A 16,299-nucleotide genomic window follows, 5' to 3' on the forward strand; every position below is an offset into this window, starting at 1 on the left:
CTGTATCTATGCCTGTGAGTACTCTTGAGCTCCCCCTTTTGGCTCCATTTTGTCACCTACAAGGCCCTGCCCCTTTTCCTCTCAGGCACTGGGTGCCCTCCCCAACCAAAGTGAACACCGGGGAAGGGGGTGCTGTGGTGTAAAATTAAGCCCATGTTTCTCCTCCCTGGGGCTCATTACATTCTCAGTTGGCTTCTTCTTCGCGAACCCCTTTAAAAAGGGACTTCAGTCCTCAGCTAGTATTGGAATAGGGCATTTGGGGAGGGGTGGGTCATACACTTCTGAGAATAAGGACAGCTCTCCTTCTAGGCTCTCAGCCCCAGCCGTACCTATATTCCAGAATCTCTCCACTTGGCTGGCCTCTCACACAGTTGCCCCTCCTGCCTTCAGAAGTCTCTCCATCCTCCTGCCCCCTCCCAGTTTGGGCTTTGGGGGTCCATGGTTGAGGCTACACCGAGCATGGCTAGGCCCCAGAGACCAGTCAGGGACACAGAAACACTGAAGCAACTTGGGGATGCCCAGGAAACCAGAATGTTCCTGTGCAAGAAGTGCAGTGAAGTAGGCATAGTGTGGTGCCCGTGGGTCTAATAAGAGGGCACTGGGGATTGGGATTCAGAGGCAAGAAAGGCTCCAGATTTCAGAACATTTAGGGAGTTGGCCCAGATCAGGGAACCTGACGTGCTGACTAGGGATCCAGGGAACAGACAATGACTGAGCACCAGTGATTAGCAAGAAGCCAGTGAGTGGACAGAGTTTCTGAGATCACAGAAGAGCCAGGGGTTGGGAAGGATTTGGACCTATAAGTGGGTTGGTGGCTCCAGGAGTGAAGGCTTGAGTCCTTTGCCAAAGCCCCACTGTTAGCTTTATTTGTTTGAGTGACAGACCTGGGCATTACAGAGCCAGGATTAAGAAGGTGGGCTCTGGAGCCAGATGGCTGAGGTTTAATTCCTGGCTTCACTCCTTTCCAGGGGTGTCCTTTGGGTAAGACACTTAATCTCTCTGTGCCTCCTTTGCTAGCCTCTGAGGGGTGCTATGAGGATCAAGCAAGACAACACATAGCAAACCCCGAGCCCAGTACTGCCCCATAGTACCTCCCGGATAAATGCTGTGCGTTATTATGATTCACCCTCAAACTTCATGCTGCCATCCGCTGCCCCTCAGACTCACCTATGGTCATTGGTACATGTTCCCTCTGCTTGGATGCCCTTTTCCATCAATTCCTTTTCATCCTTCAGTCCTCAGTGCAGACATTATTTTCTGTGGGGGTCTCAGTAGGAAAAATGCGCTGTTTTCCTCTATTCTGACACATACGGTACTTCAGACATCAGATGTATGGGTTTTCACACCCAGCAATTCTCCGATGCCAGCTGGGGGTCCTACAGTTCAGTTCATTTCTAACACTAACCAGAGTTATCACAGACACCACAGGTTAAGGGCTCAGCCCCACAGGACTACCCGCGTCCACCCACCTCAAGCGCCAGTCACAAGTCCAGTTTGTTATCTGTGCTTCTCACCAACTGGCTGTAAATACGAGTTTCCCATGACCCCCTCCTTGGGTCCGATCATTTGCTGAAATAGCTCACAGAACTCAGGGCAACACTTTACTGGTTGATTATATAATAAAGGATATGATAAAGGATACAGATGAATAGTCCGATGAAGACCTGTATAGGGTGAGGTCTGGGAGGGTCCTGAGCACAGGAGTTTCTGTCCCTGTGGAGCTGAGGTAAGCCACCCTCCTGGCCTGGAGATGTGTTCACCAACCCCGAAGCCCCCCACACCACATTCCTTTGGGACTTCTATGGAGGTTTCATCCTGTAGGCATGATTGATCATTACCTCAGTCTCTGTCCCCTCTCTTCCCTCTCTAGAGGATGGGGGCAGGCTGGGGCTGAAAGTTCCAAACTTCTAATCATGACTTGGTCTTTCTGGTGACCAGCGCCCATCTGGAAGCTATCCAGGAGTCCACCAAGACTCACCTCATTAGAACAAAAGATACTCCCTATCACCCAGAAAATCCCAAGGGATTTAGGAGCTCTCTGTCAGGAACCAGGGTCAAAGGCCAATGTTAGAACAAAAGGTGCTCCTAGTGCTCTTATCAACTTAGGAAATTACAAGGGTTTTAAGAGCTCTGTGCCAGGAACCGAGCAGAGATGAATAAGTATATGTTTTCTGTTATCTCAGAGGGTCCCTTCCCAGACCCTCTTGGAAAGGGTGAGGTGCTCTCCTTCGCACTCCGACGGCACTTGCACTTCCAACATCATGCATTGTAATTGCTCATTTCCTTGTCTGCATCTCCCAGGAGACCCTCAGCTCCATGAGTTTTTGGATTACATCAGTTTTTCCATTGCTGTATCAGCAGTGCTGACACACAGTAGAGATTCATTAAATGTTTGTTGGTTAAATGAAAAAATGGTGAGAGACGCCAGGCTTAGATCCTTTGGGGAGCCGGAACCAGACAGGATTTCTCTGTTAAAGCTTAATCTCAGGGCAGCTAACAATTGTAGAGCCAGAACCCCACGGCCTAACGTCCCTTTCAGATGAAATCCCTTGGAGGAGGTGGCAGTGAAACCCACCTGGCTACCGCCTTACCTGTCTGCCTCCTGTGTGCTGTGTGGGCCACAGTAATGTTGGGCAGAAGAGCTTTCAATTCGAGAGTGCCCTACACATCCTCCAAGCTACAATGGCAGCCACCATCTTTCCCAATCTCGTTTGTGCAATGACGCCTGAAGGCTAGCAAACAGAGAATAGTCCAATACCCTTCAAAGCATTCTGGGAAGTACAGGAAGTGTGTTCCTGCGTCTGGCACGTGAATATGTCTTACTTCATCTGAGATGCTGCTTTTCTGAGTATTCATGAACTCTTGCTTTGAACTTATTTTAATAGACCTGTCAGTCTGGCTTTGTGAGCAAAATGATAGCCTCCATCAGCAGAACTACTAGAGCCAGGCTGGGGGCTTGAGGGCTGCAGGGGCCTGAAGAGATGGGCTTAGCAGTCACAGGGCATAGGCTGGACAATAGGCCCCTTCTCCCTCCTCCTAAACTGTGTGATTTCCCCCCAGGGAACAATCACAGAACATTCTCAGGGCCTCTAAGTGACCATTGCCCACTGCCTAGTCACTTGGAGAGACATTCTACACATTTCTCTAAAACTGGCAGGTGGTAAGTTGCACTTGGGAAGAGTTCATTTTGTGTGAGAAAAGGGGACAGGTATCCCAGAGCAAGTGAGAAGTGAAGCCAGGGAAGTAGCCAGTTGCTCTCAACATGAGAAAACTAGCCTTGTGTATTTATTGCAGGTTTGGGGCACTGGGGTTAGGCCTGGAGAGTTTGGCCCTCATTTGATAATTTGGGAAAAAGCACACGTTAAGAGACCCTGATTGATTTCTTACCCCATTTTCAAAGGACAATGTAGAGTCACATTGCTGCTGTAGGATCCCTGGGTAGAGTTTGCTAAATCTTCCAAGTTTGCCAGATTTAGCAAATAAAAATAAGGGACGCCCAGTTAAATTTGAATTTCAGAAAAATAGCAGGTAACTTAAAAATATTTATATATTTGGGGCACCTGGGTGACACAGTTGTTTAAGCTTCTGACTCTTGATTTTGGCTCAGGTCATGATCTCAGGGTCATGAGATCGAGCCCCGCATTGGGCTCCACGCTGAGCATGGAACCTACTTGTCCCTCTGCTTCTGCTCCTCCCCCAGCTCATTCTCATTCTCCCTCTCTCTCTCTCTTTCAAATAAATAAATAAATAAATAAAATATTTTTAAAAATATTTATATATTTCAAATACTGCATCCTGTAATTTATCTGGCAACTTTATTCTCAGGTCATTATCACTTGGGGCACCCTGCTGTTGGTCTGCTTCATAAGGCAAAATGCCTGAGAAGCCTCCTGCTACTGGGGTGCCCTTAGGAGCTAGAGTCAGTTCACCTTCCCCGGCACTGCTGGAAGCTCGAGAGGCTAGCAGAGCCCCTAATGAGTTGAACTGTGTGTGTGTGTGTGTGTGTGTGTGTGTGTGTGTTGTCTTAATTAAGCCTGTGCTGCTGGCGTATATAAAGTTCGGGCTAGGATGGAACAGCTGGTCTTTCAACAGCCCTGTCCTGTACTCCTCTTTTCTCCTTGGGGTATGCTTTGAAAACCCTACTACTTCATTCTACTCCAGACCCCTTTTCCCAGCAGCCAACCCAAATCAGTCAAAGCTCTTGAAACTTTCAGCCTGAAGTCAACTTATCCTAATAAACAGAAACCACAGGATTGAAAGGAAGCTACCGCATGTGCAATAGTCAATAGGAGAAAGAACAAAAAGGACCCCTGGTGAGAGTCCCCAGGCCTGTTCACATTGAAACCATCCAAATGTGGGAATCTGAGAGGACCCCTGGCGCCTCACCTGGTCTCTGAAATAAAAGAAATGTTGCAGATTCAAGTGAAAGACAAAGCCCACTGGAAGCCTTGTCGGTGTTTGGCAGAAGTGGTTTGGGGACCAGTGAGCTGCAGGGAGGAGCTGTTTGTTTCCCTGCAGATGTCTTGCAGGTTCCTTTAAGAAAAGAGCTTTCCCTGTGTGTTCTTTGGAGTTGGACCCGGAAGGTTTATTGCTAAGTGACCTGTCCTAACCTGGTCACAGCACTAAAGGGCAGTTTGACCCCCTTAAGACTGAGGCCCCTGGGAAGACTCAACCTACCCTCCATGGTTCTTAAGTATTCTTTCCAAGATCTTGAGCTCAGGGAGCTGTTTGGGAGGCACAGACCGCTGGGTGGTTTTATGGGCTGGTGAAAAGATGGGGGTGGGGTAAGGTGGGGATAATTTCTGCCCTTCTGTTCAGTTCTCAGGGAAGCCTGGGGTACAGTGATTCTGAGACACTGTTAGGCTGCCTGAGGTAGAAATAAGTTGTCTCTTCTCAAATTCTTCTCATTTCAGATGATGAGGGCTGGGTTGACAAAGAATGGTACACGTAAGGCTTAAGAAGGAAGGCCTGGTGGGGACTGAGCCAGACTGACGGCCAGACTGGGGTTAAAGACTTGTCAGCATTGTCAGACCAGGACACTCTGACATGTGGCTAACCACCTGCATTTAGGGCTGGAGGACGCTTAGCTGGCATTTGGGCAGCACTTTACAAAGTGATTTTCCACACGCAGCTATCAAATCAGCCCTGAGGTATGGGGCCAGCCCTGGATCAACTCCCATGGAGGCGCTTTGCGCTGGCTGCCTTGTTCTCCAGGGCAGGACAACTCCAGCCTTTGAGGTGGGTCCCCCTAGGCTTTCAAGAGGGAAGCCTTGACCAAATCTGGGATAATCTGAGGACTGAAATAATTAAGCACACTAATGAATTATAAACTACTAGAAAAAGCTGGAATCCTTGAGTCTATACGGATAGTGAAGAGATGAATAAACGGGGAGGAAGGGTGGTCTCTTGTTTACAAGAGTAAGCAGAATACTCAGGGCCCAGTGATATGTGAAGGAGTGTTCAAGTTGGAAAATCATCATTTTGCAGCCGTCATAGTAAATATTGGATCAGGTAACAATTATCAATGGATGCTAAATCTAGGGGAATATTTTATGAGGAGCAGGGTTATTTGCATGTTCTTAAGGTGCCTCCTCACAGAATTGTTTATTACTTACAAGGGAGAAAAATTAAGTAATCACACGGTGGAGAAATTGGACAACACCTTGGCTGGATAGTCAAAATTAACATTACTAGCGAAGGACAGATGCACATCGTGTGTCTCCAGATGTGATACCGTGAGAAGAGCACAGCATCGCCTATGCAGTTTTCCAGTTGGGAATGCACAATCTGAATCTAATCAGGGGGAAACATCAGACAAATCCCCAATGAGGAATGTTCTATTTTTTTTTTAAAAGGGAAGAGACTGTATTTTTCAAAAATGCCAGTGTCCTAAAAGACAAAGAAAGGCTGCATCAACCAACAAGTTTGAATACAGATGGTAGATTACATAAAATATTGTATCAATGTTGAATTTACTGAAGTTGATTATTATAGTTATATAAGAGAATATCCTTATTTTCAGAATACACACCAAAGTATTTAGAGGAAAAGGGCTATGGTATGGGTAACTTATTTTCAAATAGGTCGGAAAAAAATTTGTGTATGTGCATACACAGACACACACAGACACCCACAGATACACACACACACACACACACACACACACACACACACACACACACGGGGGAATGATCACCTAATTAATATTAGGTGAATCTGGGTAAAGGCTAAAGGATATGTGAGGGTTCTTTGTTCTTTTTTTTTTCTTCTTCCTACTTTTCTGTAAGCTTGAAATTATTTCCAAATAAAAAGTTAAAGAAAGAGTGGAACCTGGAAGGTAGGTGTTGCTCCCCACAGAAGGATCCGTGAGTCTGCCCTTCAGGCCTGTGCTTCATGGCAGTGCTACCTTCTTGGGGCAGTTTGGAGGCTAGGGGAGAAGGCTGGTTCCCCAGGAATTTGACTCCTCTCCCTCTGGCCCCCAACTTGTCCTAGGCCAGAGAAGGGGGCTTGTATGGGGCCTCGACAGTCTCTCCCTCTTCTCTTTCTCTGTGTTCCTTTTGTACTATCCTTAGCAATAGTGGTTAAGAGAGCAGGCTCTAAAATCAAACTGTCCAGGTTTGAATGCTGGCTCTGCTACAGTGTGACTCAGAACCTATTTCTTAACCTCTTTGACTTTTAGCTTCCTCACTTGTAAAATGGTATCTATAGGGCTGGCGTAAGTTTTAAATGAAATAATACATATATAGCACTAAAAAAGTAAGTGTTCAATATACATAGCTACTGTTTTTCCTCTTTCTTACAAAAGACTTCAGGTGATGAGTTGGAGGGGGAAAAAGGGTGAGGAGGAAATGAGGAATTTTAAGGTATGAAACTATTCTGTATGGTATGTAATGCCATCCATGTCAATACGATACATGCCATTATATATTCATCCAGATCCACAGAATGTCCAACACCAAGAGTGAACCCCAATGTAAACTATAGATGTTGGGTGATGATGATGTGTCCGTGTAGATTCACCAATTGTAACAAATGTACCACTCTGCTAGGGAACGTTGATAGTTGGGGAGGCTATGCACTGTAGGGGCAGGGAGTGTATGGAAAATCTCTGTATCTTCCCCTCAATAGTGCTCTGAATCTAAAACTGCTTTTTAAAAAAGTCTATCAAAAAGAAACAAGAAAAAAACAAAAGGAAATCCCATGTAACCTTATTATTGTTGTCCATAATCCAAAGGAGCACCTAAAAATAGGAATTTCATGCTCATAGGTCAGCAGAGGAAATGCCTGGAGATAAAAGAATCTCATGGAGGCTCCTCACTTGCCAATGGATAGAGTCGGATCTACTACTCGAAGCAGTGTGGCACCGTGGTGGAGAAGTCAGGATTTGGAGGCTGACAGGTCAGGGCCAAAATCCTATTGCCACTTCCCAGTGGCCTGGTCACAGGCAAGCTACTTGACCTTGCTGATTCATGCTCTTCATCTGTAAAAAGAGATGATGATAGTTCTTATCTCATAAGTGTTAGGAAGATTAAATGAGATACTGTATTTAGAAACCTTAGCTCAGAGCCTTGCAGGTGGTAAGCACTCAGTGAGTTTTAGAAATGAGTTATATGTGCCCAGCACTATGCTAAGCACATCCGTGTCTGCTTGACATCACCCAGCTGGTAAGTGGTAAAGCCAGCACTGGAACCCAGGTCTGTCTGACTTCATAGATCGAGCTTGAAACCATGACCCCATCATTTCTCAGCTTTCAGTCTCTCAAATACCTCCTTCATGTTTTTTGCCGTATCATGCACTATCTAGACTATTATTTCCTTGATAGCTCTGAGTCAACTTGCTTTTTTAAAAAAATATGTTATTATTTTTAAGTAGGCTGTGTGCCCAACTTGGGGCTCGAACTCATGACGCCGAGATCAAGATTTGCATGCTTTACTGACTGAGCCAGGCAGGTGCCCCAATATTTTATTATTTTTAAAAAGTAATCTGGGGGCACCTGGCTGGCTCAGTTGGTTAAGCGTCTGCCTTCAGCTCAGGTCATGATTCCAGAGTCCTGGGATCGAGCCCTACAGGGGCTCTCTGCTCAGCGGGGAGCCTGCTTCTCCTTCTCCCTCTGTCTGCCACTCCCCCTACTTGTGCTCTCTCTCAAATAAATAAATAAAATATAAAAAAAATAATCTGTAGAGCCAGCATGGGGCTCGAACTTCCAACCCCAAGATTAAGAGTCCCGTGCTTTACCAATTGAGCTAGCCAGGCACCCCTCAACTTACTTTTTTAAATATATAAATAAATTTTTGTTAAAAGGAAATGTTACTATCATAAAGTGAAATCCAGTATCAAGTGCCCTAAATAAAACTGTAATAATAGACCTGTAACTGTGACTTATAAAGGTTCATACAGGTATGACTAACAATCGTCTCGCATCTCACTGGTGGTTTGCCTAACATACTTTGGGAAACAGTGCATTGTTCTAAGTAATATCTCCATCCTCAGGATTATAACACTCCTTTAGGGCCATTTCATGAACCTCCCTCCCCGATCCAATCCTGAAATAGCCTGCACAGCCTTTCAATTGATACTCTCCTGCCTCATCTTGAGCTTCTCTTATGAGGAGATGGAAAACCTTTTGCTTCTGACCAGAAGCTGCCATCACACATTCTTCTGTGCCCTTTGATGTTGACATGAGTATATAGCCTTTGAAGAACTCTTAGTACTAGTAGAAACCAGACATAAGGCCGAGTGGGTGTCCCCACCTTTGCACTTCCTTCTTTCTCCCTTCTCTTTTAACTTAGCCCTTATAGGGAGAAGGAGAAAGGAGTGCAGAGGCGATGCTGGTGTGTTGAAGAGTATGCACGGGATTGAAGTTTGATCTATGTGCTTCACTCCAAATGAAAAACCAGGTACAGTGAGCTGGACCTAATAAGAACTCCTTCGTCTTGGGAGGGAAGGGGAAATCCTACATGAAGATGTGTGTGTCTCCTAGTCCGGCTGCCTTTCAAATCATTTCTGAATCTTTTGAGAAAAAGAAAGTGGAAGAGAAGGGAGGAGTCTCTAAGAAAAACCCAACGAAACCTTAGTAGGACACCAGCACACAAGCAAGCAAGCCTGCTTGGTTTTCTCTAACAAAGAGTATCACAAAGGGAAGAGGCATTCTCCTTCTTCTACAAGAACACATGGCACAGCGGCTTTGGCCTTTCAGGGGCCCCAGGGCCTCAGCTGTAGTAGCAGATAGTCGTGCCCAGCAGATGCAGAGGGCCTTAGCATAGGCACCAAGGAGAGCAGAGGCAGCAGCCCCTGATAGGGAGCAGATAGCCCCTCTAATGCTCTAATAATATTCAGGGGTCTTTTGTTAGAGGCTACATTCTGTGTGAGAGATAAGGGCAAGAGCTGGTAAAGTTTGGGAGATGACTGGTAGTGTGACTTTTTTTTTACACCCACAGGCTGAAAGGGCCCGGGGAAGCTCAGGTTACCTATAGTTCAGAGGAAAACTTGGTACCAAGGCAGGCTAAGCCAGTTCCAGACCTCACAGAACAAGGGGTACATGCCCTTATAATGAAGGTCTCTTTCAGAGCTCTCAGAAAGGCCTGGAAAATATAATACATGGAAGCAGAGCCTGCAACAAAGACATGGGGTGTCCTGCCCCAACATTATTGTGAATTAGCCACTTGATCACCGACCATCGCTTCAACACAGTGCGTACTGCAAATGGATCTGAGTAATTGGAGGCCGGCTATTTGTTCGCTAGGGAGACAGAGCTATTAGAGTGATGTCTGGGTGAGTTATTGAAAGGGAGGGATGCATTCATGGAACAAAATGGGTCCTCAAAATAGTTTCTTATATGATGGCTCAGAAAGAAAAACAGGACTCCGGCCCTTTACGTGGCAGAATTACCATCTGCTCATGTCTGCTGCATCTCGACTGGAGTGGGGTCTGTCAGTGAGCTTCGTGTTGACACAGGTGCTGGGGAGAGGTTGGAGAGGAGGAAATAGGCTGGAAAGGCTGCTGTCAGGATCGGAGCCGGGGTGGGGAGTGGCTGAGGGGGAAGCAGCTGCTTTGGGGTGGTAGAAGTGGGAGGAGAGGGAGTAGAGGCTTGCTGTGTTCCATGTATCCTGCACTGACAGCGCTCACCAGCCCAGCTGTGCCCTGTGGGCCCTGGATAAGGCAGCCCTGGGCAGCAGCTGGGGGAAGACAGCTCTCACAAAGCACGCCGAGAAGCCACTTTCTGTCCTCATTTTCATGGGAGAAGGAAGGAGGAATAATAATGAAAATCCATATTTGTTGACCTTTCCGTGAGCCAGGCATTCACAATGGTCTTGATAGGTAGATATTAACAGTGGCCCTATTTTACAGATGAGGACAGTGAGGCTCATTTACCCCTGCTTATGTTTTGCGTAACACTGATCACAGTCTCGAATCCTTTTGTTTATTTGTACCCTTGTCTCTCCACCCCTATAGAGCATATATGCTGGGAGAGAAGACTTTTGTCTCTTGTTTGCTGCTATATGTCCACCTGAAAGTGTGTGTGGCACATCACAGCTTGCCAGTGGATTGTATCTTCTGTCAGGTGTGGGATTTGATTTTACCCTACTTACAAACTCATAATTTAGCCTGTTGCTATTTCATGGGTGCTGGAAGAAAATAGGAGACTCCTGGATCAGTGATAATGGACTGTATTGCTCATAGCACAGCAAGAGGCATGGGCATTGGCCTGTTTGTGTCAGTTCCCCTTGTGCCCAAATCCCACAGGGAAAACATAGGGGGCCCCAGATGCATGCTTTACACATAGTCAGTTTACGTCACAACTGAGGGGCACTGAGCTTAGGGAACCCAGCATTTTATAGCAAGCAGTAAGCCTGCCTCCTCTTTTGTCCCAGAGGGTGACATTAACTCCTTCCACAGGATTGCTGGCTGCAATACATGACCCTGAGAAATGTCCAGATAAAAGAGTGGTCAAGGCCTTGCATTTTTGGCATAGCCGGGGAGAAATATAGGAGCACAACAGACCCATGGAGGAGTGCCTCCCAGCATCCTCTTCCTCCCTGTACTTCTGAACCATGTGTGGGCACTTGGCAGGACTACCTCGTATTAGTCTCTCTTTCATGCATAGGCCTCGTCCGCATATCTGGTTCAGACTGTGAACTTACTGAGGACAGTCCCCCTGTGTACTTACCCTTTGTGGTCTTCAAAACTGTCTGAGTGATTTGCATACAGCAGCTCCTCAGGAAACAACAAGGACAATGACAGTAACAGCAGCAGGCCTTGGAGTCACAGACTCAGGTCTGACTGTCAGCTCTGATTCACACTCACTTTGTGACCTTGGGCAATTTGCTCCACTCCTCTGAACCTGTTTCCTCATCCATAAAGTGGGTAAAAGTTACTTATATCAGAGGGTTCCTGTAATTTGAAGGAATTTATCCAAATTTGGTGAATGGAAGAGTGCCTGGCATGTAATAAGTATTTAATAAGTATTAGCTGTTTATTGTTGCTATTATTATTGAGCCTCTCGGTGCCAGGTGCTTTGATATTCAGGTTTTTAAAAGTATAATCCTTATCATACTCAAGCACAATAGATGTTATCCTGTTTCTCTGCACAAAGAAATGGGCTTGGAAAGATGAAAGGACGTCTTACACAGAGTGGCAGAATGGAGTTTTGAGTCCTCTATGCTACTTGTGGTCAATGAATTGAACAGTTTCATCTTTCTGAAGGAGTGGAAGGGTGAGCTTCCCCACTTCGGCCATTTCTTTAATGAAATGCTCCAACCCTCAGCCACCAAGGATCTTACAAGGTGCCCCCAGAAACCTGGCCTGGGGGAGTGGGGTCAAGGAGAAGCTGAGAGGAAGAGAGGGGGCTGGCTTTCTGGGGAGCTGAGGGTGAGAACAGTGTGTTGCGGGAGGGCCAAAGCAGAATTAAATCCAAATGCAGGTGATTTCACTGAGGCCAGGAAAAGAACAGCTTTCTGGCAGAGAAGAGAAACCCCGCCCACCAGAGGCCAGCAGGGCTGGTTCCTAGCAGCTGGGAAGACTTTTGCGCTCCTTACAGCAGCCAGTTCTCAGGGATCCAATGTATGCTTCTCTCTCCTGGGACTTGTGCAGAGAGAGCTGTAGGGAGGGGTGTGGAGCAAACAACCCAATTCAAGGCCAAACAGATGCTCTGTTCTTGAGGATGTTCAGGGTGACTCGATCCGCAACAGGGCCCCCTGTCACCCCTAATTTAGGGGTCTCATGTTGAAGGAGAGCTCATCCCCTTCTCCTGGGACATGAGCCTGCTAGCATAGATGCTTCACTAGAAGACATGTGTGCACTCTGTCCCGGATCTGAGTTCATTGTGAACGGCCTTTGAACTCATCAAGCAACTCCAGGAAGTGGAAGAGGATCAAAGAGCACAAGAGAATCATGCTTCAAGCTTCTTTTAAATTCTAGCCTGGCTATGCTGTGAAGAGGGAGGAGGCATCTTCCTTGCCCAAGGGCATTCACACAAAGAGGAGAGCTGTGAGTCTTCACAAAGGACCACTTGCCCCATAAGTACCCAGGTAGACAGGAAGTAGGGCTTATAACATGCAGATTATTGGGTTCCCCTTAGACCCTCCAAATCAGAATCTCAGGGGTTGGGTCCCAGCAGTTAGCATGTCATACAAGCTCGTCAGGTGATTCTCATGAACAAAAACGTTTGAGGACAACTGGGTTAAGGCATGGGCTTTAGAGAGGTCCAATCCGGCCTCTACTACTTACCAACTGTGTGATCTTGGGCAACCTATTTAACCTCTTGGAGCCTTAGTTTCTTGCGTATAGAAGGAATAATAGTACCTTCCTCATAGTGCTGGCGGGAGGCTTAAATGAGATAATATGTACCTAATTAAAAATGGTAGTATTCAACTTCTTTCCCCACCACCACCATGCTTTTTTTTTTTTTTTTCCTGCTTTCCCTTTTCAGTGGGAGATGCAAACTTATATTTCTCCATTTGATGCGTCCCTCTTTCCTCTCACCACCAGGTGTTTGGTGCCTCTAAGCACTTGTTAAAAACAGGGTTAAAAGCTTAGGCAAAGACTTCCGGATGGGACGAAAGTGAGGCGGCCTGGCAGGGGCTGGTAGCTCTGGTGGCAGCCATGGCATATAAGGGCCTCACAGTGCCTGTCATCGTGATAAGCGTGTTCTGGGGCTTCGTCGGCTTCTGCGTGCCCTGGTTCATCCCTGAGGGTCCCAACCGGGGAGTATCATCACCATGCTGGTAATCTGTTCAGTTTGCTGCTATCTCTTTTGGCTGAATGCAGTTCTGGCCCAACTCAACCTCTCTTTGGACCACAGTTGAGAAATGAAGCCAGCTGGTACCTCAAGTATCACTGGCCTTAAGGAGGAGGACCTGCTCTCCAGTGCTCCATCATTGAGGTCACAGAGAGAACTCCTCTAGCAGCAAAATCAACTCCAAGCCCAGACCACCTTCTTTGACTCGCCTCTTTTGGCCATCAGCTGCCTTAAATATTCACACCATATTTGAATATCTTATTCTTCCTGTCACCTTTTTTACATTGTGATGAATTATGTGCCTACTTAACCTAAACTGTGCAGACTCTGTAAAGGTTTTGTGCACTCTTCTGAGATAGAAGGTGCTATTCTTCTGAGAAATACATTGCTCTCTCCTTGGAACCTGTGAATTTGAAGATGACTCCTGCCTGGTCACAATATGGGAATCAGAAAAGTGTTTAAAAGCTGTCACAAGACAGAATCCAGTGGGGCAGTCAGTAAGAGAGCATGTTCAGAGGGAATATCTGTCCCAACAGAATTACACTGAAGTATATTTTCAGGATGACTTTCTTATTTCTGCCACCTACTGGAATAAATTATTTTTCTGCTTTCTGTGGGGGAAAAAAAAAAGCTTAGGCAAAGCAGAGGCTCTCTATAGTGGCTCCAGATGCTTACCACATGGCGTGCCTCTCTGAGAGGTGCCTACCCGGGCAGTGTCCCCTTTCAGATTGCCTTCTCTCCCCTCCCTTCCCCCTAAATTAAGACTTATGCATCCAGTATTCCATCTCTGTATGGCCCTCCTCTCTGTCAGGGCTATGGCACCATGAATTAGTCGTGTAGCTGCATAATAATGCAGCCTGCATTATCAGTCTATTGTGAGTTTGGTGAATGGGAGTTAATCCCTCATGAAGATCCCCTCTGAATGGGCTGACAAAATAGTTTGTTAATCTCTAAAACTGAAAGTTGGCTTGTGGATCCTAGTTGATTCCATGGAGGCACAGGTGCACATGGAGGTATGGCCTGTCTTACCTCTTAACCATAGCATACTCACTGATGCCCCACAACTCTGCCTTTACCATATTCCACTGACTGCCCGTTTTGGGTTTTTCCCCTTGGTGATCATTTGAACCTGATCTCATCCAGATTCTTTATTTAATGAATACTTATTGGTTTTCTCTGCAGAGGGGTTGTCCCTGTTATTCATAAGATAGTAAGGGCTATTTGACTTTTTTAACCAGGAGTTAATGCTGGCTGCATATTAGGATCACCTGCTTAGCTTTAAAAAAAAGATTCTTGGGTCCTACTCCCAGAAATTCCGATTTAATGGAAATCAGTAGGTTTTAAAAGCCCCCTACTCAAGTGATTCCAAATGTACAGCAAGGGCTGGGAACCACTGCTTGAAACTATGTGCATTTACTCATTCCACAAATATTGAGTGTTTATCATGTGCCAGGCACTATTATAGGCCCTGGGAGCACAGCCACGAAGATAGCCAAGAGATGACATGAAACTGGGGCGCCTGGGTGGCTCAGTCGGTTGGGTGTCTGACTTTGGCTTAGGTTGTGATCTCGGGGTCCTGGGATCAAGCCGCCCTCCCACTGCCAGGCCCTGCATAGGGCTCTGCACTTAGTGGGGAGTCTGCTTGTCCTCTGCCCCTCCCCCCACTCATGCTCTCTCTCAAATTAAAAAATAAAATCTTAAAGAAAAAGACAACATGACACTAATCTAACACTGTATATTAATTTAAAAAAACAGAGGGGTGCCTGCCTGGCTCAGTCAGTAGAGCATGCAACTCTTGATCTCAAGGTCATGAGTCTGAGCCCCATGTTGGATGTAGAGTTTATTTTAAAAAATAATAATAATAAAAAAACAAAAACAAAAACAAAAGATAGCCAAGAGGTGAAAATCCCTGCCAAAATGGGGTTTGTTTTTTTATTGGGAAAATTAGACAATAAATAAGATAATTAAATATTATTATTTTGATATGATGATGATAAATACAATAGAAAAAATTAAGGAAGAGGGGATAAGGGATGGCAGGGGTGGTGTGTTATGCAGTTTGGATTGGGGTGGTTGTCTTAGTCCCTTCGTGCTGCTATAAAAAATACCATAGGCTGGGTGGCTTGAATAACAAACATTTATTTCTCAAAGTTCTGGAGGCTGGGAAGTCCAAGATCAAGCCACTGGTAGATTTGGTGTCTGGCGAGGACCCGCTTCTTGGTTCATAGACAGCTGTCTCCTGCTTTGTCCTCATGTGACAAAAAGGGTGAGGAAACTCTCTGGGGTCTCATTTATATGGGCACTAATCCCATTCACGAGGGCCCCACAGTCTTGACCTATCCACCCCCAAAGGCCCTGCCTACTAATACCATCGCATTAGGGTTAGGATTTCAACATATGCATTTTGGCCAGGGGACACAAACATTTAGTCCAAAAAAGGTCGAGGAAAACTTCACAGAGAAAGGGACAATTAACGAAGATTTGAAAGAGGTTGCTGGGGTGAACCATGCAGATACATGGAAGAGTATTCTTGGCAGAAGGAATAGCCAATGCAGAGAGCTCAAGTAAGAAGTGTGCTTGGTGTTCTAGGTTAAACAAGGAGCCAAGTGTGGCTGGAGGGAAGTGAAGGGGAAAGTGGTAGGGGGCAGGCAAGTTGCTTAGGGCCTTATAGGCCATTGTAAGGACTAGGACTTTTTTAAAAAAAGATTTTATTTATTTATTTAAGAGACAGAAAGAGAGAATGAGCAGTGCGAGGGGAGGAGGGAGAGGGAGAAGCAGACTCCCCACTGAGCAGGGAGCCCGAGGAGAAACGGGGCTCGATCCCGGGACCCTGGGATCATGACCTGAGCCAAAGGCAGACGTTTCACCAACTGAGCCACCCAGGTGCCCCAGGGCTAGGACTTTTACTTTGAGTGAAACGAAAGGACATCAGATGGTTTTGAGCAGACGAGGGGCATCTGCTGCTGCAGGGAAACAGACTAGATCAGGGGCCGTTATGTGGAGGATAGACTACGGTGGCAAGGATGGAAGGAGGGAGGCTATGTTGGGGGCTGGGGGAGTAT

General features: G+C 46.3%; 1 pseudogene; it reads left to right on the top strand.

Moving 5' to 3' along the window:
* The first annotated feature begins 13,101 nt into the window (after positions 1-13,101).
* Positions 13,102-13,345, top strand: LOC105239020 (annotated as a pseudogene).
* Positions 13,346-16,299: the final 2,954 nt, after the last annotated feature.

This window comes from Ailuropoda melanoleuca, chromosome X (assembly GCF_002007445.2).
Source record: "Ailuropoda melanoleuca isolate Jingjing chromosome X, ASM200744v2, whole genome shotgun sequence".
In the NCBI taxonomy this organism is placed as follows: Eukaryota; Metazoa; Chordata; class Mammalia; order Carnivora; family Ursidae; genus Ailuropoda; species Ailuropoda melanoleuca.